The sequence below is a fragment of the Limulus polyphemus genome, unplaced genomic scaffold, assembly GCF_000517525.1.
Source record: "Limulus polyphemus unplaced genomic scaffold, Limulus_polyphemus-2.1.2 Scaffold1260, whole genome shotgun sequence".
Lineage (NCBI taxonomy): Eukaryota > Metazoa > Arthropoda > Merostomata > Xiphosura > Limulidae > Limulus > Limulus polyphemus.
The window spans coordinates 296,986-304,411 of NW_013666870.1; the positions used below are offsets into that span (position 1 = coordinate 296,986).

General features: G+C 32.8%; 1 long non-coding RNA gene across 1 annotated transcript in view; it reads right to left on the bottom strand.

Annotated features, from left to right (window-relative positions):
* LOC106462828 overlaps positions 1 to 4,553 on the bottom strand; it is a 7,451-nt gene extending 2,898 nt beyond the window's left edge. The window contains exon 1 of the long non-coding RNA XR_001291011.2: positions 4,363 to 4,553. This is a non-coding gene — a long non-coding RNA (uncharacterized LOC106462828). The remainder of the gene's footprint in view (positions 1 to 4,362) is intronic.
* Between the last annotated feature and the right edge of the window lie 2,873 nt (positions 4,554 to 7,426).

Here is a 7,426-nt window from a genome sequence, read left to right on the forward strand (position 1 = left end):
TAATAAAAAATAGCTGAAAACCTTCTGTATTGTCTCGAAAAGAATAAATTCTATCTCCAAGAGTATGAGATATATAACGTTTCTATCTCTCTCTCTCTCTCTCTATATATATATATATATATATATATTTCTAATAACTAGATATTTAATTAAATAATATAGGAGTTCCAGTGGAAACTAACTATTTGTATAACTAGTTCATATATATCTTTGTTTTAACAAAAATAAGCTTATTGAAAATGTCATACATCTGGAAATTTTCGCCTTAATTTATAGACATGTTAATGACTTAATTAGTATAAATAATCCTGAAATAAATAATTTTATTAACACTATTTATCCGATAAAATTGGAAATTGAATATACTTCAATTTTTGAAGTAGAAGAATATTATTTAGATGTATAATTTAAAATAATTTGTCATGATATTAAATATTTTTGGTAAAAGAAAATTTTATTTTTCAATATACGGCCTACTCTCTCCTAATAGTAATATACCATTCTTCTTTTTTAAGTGTTACAAGTTCTGTAAACCTTGTAATAAATCATGATATTTCATTACTAATGCAGAAATATTGATACAAAAATTTATATTTAATAAATATAATAAAGAAACATTAAATAAAAATATTAAAATATTTTTGTATTAAAGGAAAAAACGACCATTGATGTGAAATTACACTACCCCAAGTCTTAATTTTCAGAAACCACCGAATAACATTTTCCCACAATTCTAGCTTCGAAAACATTTTTTTCAAAAATTGAAAAATAGTAAAATTATTATTTACCAACGCTTTATGTAGTTTGCGTATTGTTCTATATCCATATATCGATTTTTACGATCATAAGCTTAAAACAAAAGTAGTTGTAAAGAACTTTAAAGTAACTGTGCAAAAACTCAGTTATTTCTTTAAAGTTTATCGTAAGTACCAAATATTATTGGTAGAAAGAGTTGACCGCAAAATTCGAATAGATATGTTAACAAGATTCAGTGTGTCTACTATTCATATCCAGAGGAGTGATAGCACGGAAGAACGATATTGTTCGACTTCCAACAGTTCTACTTGGTGGTGGTATCTTTCAGGTCTGTCAAGATAGGAGGTGCGCCACAGTTAACCAAAGTCTTGAGATGATTCCATAGCCAAAACTCACCATTAGCGAGGTCTGGAAATTGGTACTTGTCAAGAGTGTGGAAGATAAGTGTTGATTACTCGATCCCTTAAAATGTTTTTCAGCAGTGTCTTAACAGTTCTTGCAATGTGTGGTGGAGCACTTTTATATAGTTTTTTTTTATATTATTCTTCGTGAGACGAAATGGTTACGTGTTCCAAAATGGACCAGAAGTGTCCATTATCACAAATTCATTATTCATGGGTTCCTCACAGAAATGAAGTCAAATGAAGAATTTGCTCCCGAATGCAATTTGCATTGTATCTTATCATACAGTTGCACAAAGACATCTCTATTATGAGTGTTCAGTTGGCTGAAGAGTGAAAAAGTGAGCCTCAGTCAATAATATTTTTGTATGGCCAAATGTCACCGATTTTTAGTCGAGCCAAAAATCAGACTGCAAAGTCCAGTGTTTTTTACACTTTCTGGTAGCAGTTCAGAAGTAATCTGCAACCTACGGGGATACGGTCTCAATGTCTTACTCGTGACTTTCCATACTGATCATTGTAAGGGTATGATGCACTTGGAAACTTGATTATACCGCAATTCCTCTTCAATATTTCTTTCTTCAATAATAACAGCCTTTTAACTTCCACTACTGGTGTTGTGGGGCGCCATTACGAGCTAAATCATGAACCACCCATGTTTCTTTATTTTGTTATCAGCTTCTGATAAGTCTCATCGTTGTACGATTCTTTTCGTTAGCGTTTATGTTGCTTCAGCAATACTTTAAAAAAGAAATTCTAGCCTTTAAAGAAACTCTGTTAAGCGCCATTTCTTAAGGCAAATGAATTAACGCATTTATGATACCGTTGATTTTTAAAGTTTTTATTATAGTATGCAAATTTCTTGAGGAGTGTTTCCAGGTTATTAACTTTTGACACTGCAATCACTTCATCGTCTTCTAAATATTAATTTTATTATGATGAGTTTTCGAAATATGGAGGTATAGAAGAAAGATGCAAAAACAGAAGAAATCACGTTATATTTTCAAGGATATCTAATAAGAATCATACAGTGATATTTTATCCTAATATATTAAAAGATCGCGTCCAGCTCCAGGTGTTCAGAAAGTTACAAACAGTAAAAGGTTTAGCTATATTTCTTTCAGTTACTTAAATAGAATAAAATAAAACGCAAACCAAACAAATAAGGGATATTATAATAAAAGGAGTTTACTGAGAACAAGATAACTCCATTTACACCAACATTTCTGTTATCGTTTACTGGGAAACTCGCTTGTGACAAACATGTTCATCTCAAATATGTAATTTCTAGAGCTTTGGTTTTTGCCTGGTTTAGAAAATACGACTAAACAACTTATAATTAATAGTATTTTGGTATTGGCGTTACATTACATTATACAACACGTGGGTTAAACGGTCAAGTCGTCGACCTTTAAAGTTCAGACAGTCATTCTTAATTTAAGAATATACACCACAGGAAGGATAATTACTCAATAGCGAGGTTTATTCTCACAGTATAACGCTGACACAACTGAAAGTACCGGTAGTATGTTACGTAGTATATTTCGGTTCGAACGGAGACCTTCCTTCCAATACTAGAACACGTCCAGTCCTTTATAATTGACATCAAAAACAATCTACAGCTGGAAGTTATTGACTGCCCCAAGTTATATTTCATTCCCCTTCGGGGAATGAAATATACTTTTGACCTAAATTCCTACCATGCTTGGATTGAATATACAGCTGATCAACCTAACAGCAACTTTTAGGGAAGTACGTGTACACAGCATGATTTCTAAATCGTATCCTTATGCGCAAACAAAACAGGCACATGTGTCATACAATGTCCTGTTTAAGTTGTTTTAATAATACTGAAATAGTGGCTCACCATTAGTGGAATAAAATAAACGCAAGTCACGTATGAAATGGCAACACGCCATTACACCTTCCTGACTCAACTGTTCTGTCCAGGAATGGGTGGGCGTTATTCAGTTTCATTATGCTTTGCTTCAAAGCAACTTTTTTTTTTTTACTACAATACAATTGTATGTTTGTTTTCCAAAAATTAAGCTAACCTTAGTAACTTACATTACAATGATAAACATTGCAAGTTAAACTATTGGCATGACAGAATATCTGCTATGCAAGTTACAAATGTAATTATATGGCACAGACAAATGGAGAGAGGTGGTGCACACAATTTGACAGTTGAAAATATATATCTTATCTTAACTTTAAAAGTTACAAAGTTGCAATTACAAAGTTAGCTTACATCTAGAGTTAGTGACTAGTAGCGAATTTCCCTAAAAAAGTATTAAGTTTAAGTATAGTTTTTATTTTATACGAATAAATTATTTGAAGATAGCTTTTATATGCGGAAACATCTGTTAGCAGAGTTCTTGCACAGATCTTAAAATATAATGTTGATAAACGGAAACAACGGCACATGTAGATACGTAGATCTTGAAAGTCGAGTTGTTCAAAACTTGAAAATAGTGTTGATAACTTATTAATAAATTATTTCTTAAAGCGAAATTGTATCGAGATCGCCCCTAGCGGTAGCAAATGCCTATAATTCAGAAGTTTTCTGGATCGTTCTCAACTGGGCAAATAGTAACACTAACTTCCTGTTTAAAAATATATACTGCTTTAGTTTAATAAAATCATTGCTCTGCGAGATTATAAAAAAAGAAACATAACGAGTTCAAACAACTCAGCTAAAAATAAATCACTTCACAAATACGTGAACTATACAACGCTCTTGACTTACTTATTTAGATCTGGGAAAGTTGTAGAATTCAAGGTGTGGAAACGCTGTTGTTTTGCACTGTCGTTTTTGCATTTAATGAAATTAAACATAACTGTTGTGTATTTTCTTTATAATCATACAAATAAACTACATATAGTAAAGAAAGGTAATGTTTAGTGTTCTTCCACAACAGTAAAAGTTAAATATATATAATACCGTATCTTGCCTTTTTTATTGTTGTTTCACCTAATAGTAACACAAAACATTTATTTTCTTAAATCAAGATTTTTACATCAGTAATAATTAGTGATTGTAGAGCTTCATATCGAACGCCTCGAGTTGTAGAATTATCATTATTGTTTAAAAAATAAGGTTATCGTGGTAATGTATTTTTAATTTTACGCTCTCACCACATTATAACATTTAATCACTGATATTTTATCGTAACTAACAAAAATAACAAAAAAAAATTCTTACTTTGTTCCAACTGACTTCAGAAGTGTGTGAAACACTAGTGACAACAAGGGAGACGAATCGTTATTCTGCACCGAAACTTCTGCATTTAACTATCAGGATTATGATGACTATTACGCAAAGTAACGCGAATGAGTACAATATACTACTACCTCAGTACTTGCACAACTTGGGAAGTAACGAGGTTGCGAAAGTTGCACGTGATAAGCAACACACCCTGCTTACTAGGTGACGTCATAGGTTGCAAAAAAGTGATATTCTTATTATTCAGACACTTAATAAAATGAGGTAGCAAACGACGGCAATCGCCAAAAATGGAAAATTTAATGTATAGAAGTTGTATGGAGTAACGTTTTTACCTGATTATGTTATTCGTCTGTGATCACTCATATATTGTAAAGTAATGATTTATCTGAACTTCTAAACAACCACCATGGAGGCGGAAGCTTTTGATGTGAAACGTCATATCCCTACTTTCCTATATTATCTTTAGGAATAAATGTTGATGATTTCTCAAACTATTACTGCAGGTTCAAGCCAAATCTTTTCAAATGTTACCATCGTACCATTAAAAATATAAACATTTTAAAGTTCGTTAGCTGAAACAAATGCCTAAGCTAGTCATTTTATTTCGCACTTTCATCTGAAAAATATTTAATATTTCTATTCTCACTTTTTTAATTCTAATAAAAGTGACCAATATATTTTTGAATCTTAGATATTTGACCAGTATTTTTTTATTTAAAAATACTATCATATTAAATCAGATGTCAAATTTTAGCATATATTTGTATGTTATTGTTTAACGTCTTTTTCGACATCTGAAGACACTAATGTTTATTACTTAGTTTATATTTTGTCAAAATCACCACGGAAAGCTATACGAGGGTGATCTGCGCTAGCCATTCCTAATTTTGCAGTGATAAACTAGAGGGAAGGACTACTCTTTCACCAACGATGTTCAAGTGAATTACTGTCTTTCACTTTCCTTTAGGGACGAACTAGATTAAGTTGAGATTCAGCGTCTTGTTTTGCGTCTGATTTTCTAGCTTGAATAACAACTCTGTTCTTAATTAGTGAGGCGAGTCATTCTTGTTGGGGAATCAAACAATAGTTGGGAGTGGACTTGTCTTTGATCTTCACTGTCAGTTGGCCAGTTGATCCAACAGGTGCCAATCACTGTTTTCTTATGTCAGAAACTTGAGAGTATTGAGACTAAATTTTTATATAGACTTTGCATAGAATATCAGATGATTTTTCACATAGATTTATGCAAAAATTATATCTTGTCGTATATATTACACGCACTGACAAGAGGTCTCTGATTTTTCATTAAAGTGCTCTTCAGTTTTTGTCAGTCACTTGACTCGCAATCTGAAGGTCGAGGATTCGAATACCCGTCTCACCAAACATGCTCATCAGTGGAAGCGTTATAAAGTAACGGTCAATCCCACTATTCGTTGTTACAAGAGTAGCCCAAGAGTTGGCGGTGGGTGGTGATGGCTAGCTGCCTTCCTTCTTGTCTTTCACTGCTGAATTAGGGACGGCTAGTGCAGATAGCCTTCATGTAGTATTGCGCGAAATTCAGAAACAAACAATCAAACTTGTTAGTCACACACTAACACACAGGATCACTTGCCCCGTATTTTACTGTTTATCATATTTCTCCACTGTGTATTGTTTGTTTGTATTGCTAATTGTGAAAATTATCATTAACAATTTGTTTTGTGTATTAAATTGTGTCGAGTCTCTTTTCTTGCAACTCGTTAGAAAATCTACTCTTGAACCTGAGATCCGAGAACCTCCATTTATCAGCGAGCTCAGTTTTTTGCTTTGCTGGTCATTTGCGAGATACCACAGAATTCAAAACAAACTAATGCCAGAGAAAAAAGTCAATCTACAAAATACGTTTATTTCGTGTGTTTTTTCCACATTGATTTGGTTTATAGAAAATATATCTGTGACTAAACACTAGGGTTACAGAATATTGAAAAAATAGCAGACGAATAGATTGTAAAATTTGATTAGATGTAAACATACTTAATGTTGTCTTTGTTTATTTGTTTTGTATTGTAAGCGCAAAACTACAACAGTGAACTGTCTACGATCTCCCACTGCAGGCATCGAATCCCGATATTTTTATTATGAACAATCAACTCTCAATGTCATCACTAGCCCACCAGGAGGTTTAATGCTATAGATGTCTATGCTTGTTTGTATTTAAACGCAAAGCTACACAATGGGCTGTCTGTGATGTGCCCACCACGGATATCAAAAACTGGTTTTTAGCATGTAAGCCTTCAAGCTTACCCATGGAAGCTGAAGTATATTTTTGCCTTGTTTGTTTGTTATCCGCCCTTAATCCAGAAGTGATAGACTAGAGGTAAGGCAGCTAGTCAACATCATCCACCGCCAACTCCTGGGCTACTCTAATTGAATTGTAGGATTGACCGACACAATATAATGCCTCTACAGCTGAAATGGTGATCAAATTTGTGATGGGATTTGAATCCGCGACTCACAGATTGTGGGTCGAGTGCACTAACACCAAGCCATGCCAGGTGCTGTAGATGTTTAACCATTGTTTTGATAGCATGGCAATGTTATCGAAGTGATAACATTACAAAAAGAAATGTTTATAAATACTATATTACACTTAAGTTTTTATTTCAATGTAAAACGTTTTACTTATAAGCATCAATATAGATACTTAAATGGAAATAAAAATTTTAGTAAGATTTTAATGAAATTTCAGTGACTAGTAAACTTTGTTAATTTTTTAGTGTCATAAAACATTTTCAACTTAATTCCAACAGTAGTCACAAAACGATTGTCAAAATGGTCTCAACCATAGTAACATTTGATCAAAAAAAGAATAATTGCCGTTATTCACACTGTTGGAAAAATGTGTGATAAAAAGACAGTATTGTTGTGTCAGCGAGGTCACGTGACTAGTATCACGCCACCCCTTTCTAGAAATATCCTGTTTCTTCAAGAATGCCCTAACATTTACTAGATATGTGTTAGTCTTGTATATATAAGACGTTCACAACGTGACGGGACAACA